The following is a 1,334-nucleotide window of genomic DNA, read 5'->3' as shown; positions in this document are numbered from 1 at the left end:
GGTCATTGTCCAGCTCTCTGACACATAACAAGTGATTGCAAAGACCATGGCCTGTACCAGATAAACCGTAGTCTCCAGAGACACACTGTTGCTCTTCAGTACTTTAGAGAGGTCCCTAACAGCAGACTTTCCCATCACATTATATCTTTTAATTTCCTGGCTGCTGGTGCCAAAGAGTGTTGATTGTGGAGCCAAGCTGACCAAAGCTGTGAACAATCTCAATCTCTTCACCATCCATCCTGATGCTGCCAATTGGTCCAGTGGTGAGAATCTTTGTCTTCTTGACATTGAGCCTCAATCCACATTGAAGGCTGCAGTCCCTGACCCTCAGCAGCAAGCGCTTCATGTCCTCCTCAGTTTCAGCAAGCAGGGTTGTGTCATCTGCATGATGCAGTTTGTTGATAGATCTTCCACCAATCCTGATGCTGCATTTCTCCTCATAGAGCCCAGCCTCCCGGATGATCTGTTCTGCATACAGGTTGAAAGGGATGGAGACAGGACACATCCCTGGTGTACGCCCTTCCCAATTTTGAACTGTACATAGGGTTTTCAGAGGACTGCTATTTTGGAAGTGGATGGCCAGTCCTTCTGAATGTTCAGGTTTAGAGAAGTATCCAACAGATAAACATTTAACAGAAAAAGTGAAAATATATCCCTTATTGTGCAATTAACTATTCGTTTCGATGTTGCCCCTGCCCTTGACATAAGTGCCCTGACCCACTTATTTCTTTGCTCCACCATCCATCAAGATACCCTCCACTTCTACCCACTCCAACATCTATCTCCCATTGTCTAGGCCTTGATCTGATAGCTTATATCTAGAGCTTCCTTGGTTTCTGTGATTCCAGATTCATCAGCTGGTAACAGTTTCTTATGCTGTGACCAGAGTCTCCTAAGTTTAGTGATAATGTGTCCCGAACGGAAATGATGTGTCCTGTGGAACTGGTGTGTATATAGTTTCTCCTTGGCCCAAGGAGCAAAAGAGAGTCTCCCAAGAGCCCCTCACCAGGCAAAGGTGCACAAGCAGTTGGTGAAGACTAGAATCCTAAGTTGGCTCCAAAGTGACCCTTCAGGGAGCCCAGAGTTCTCCCTGTACCCTGGCTCTAGGGGGGCCTTGGGTCTCAGGCTGCTCAGCTGCTGCCCAGGGAAGGCAGACCTGGGCACAGGGCATCTCACGCACACCTGCCCGATTTTCAGCAGTACTGTTGGTAGCCATCTAGTGCCCTTGTGCTGCAGCCACAAGGACTAACCAGCAGACACCAGGGCTTGGAGTCCAGTAGCTGGAAGGTACATGTGAAGTTTTGTGAGGACCAGCCACTACCTTATCCCATTGG

Source organism: Elephantulus edwardii, unplaced genomic scaffold, assembly GCF_000299155.1.
Source record: "Elephantulus edwardii isolate Elephantulus edwardi_28Jun2011 unplaced genomic scaffold, EleEdw1.0 scaffold00049, whole genome shotgun sequence".
Taxonomy (NCBI): domain Eukaryota; kingdom Metazoa; phylum Chordata; class Mammalia; order Macroscelidea; family Macroscelididae; genus Elephantulus; species Elephantulus edwardii.
This window is presented reverse-complemented; position numbering follows the sequence as displayed.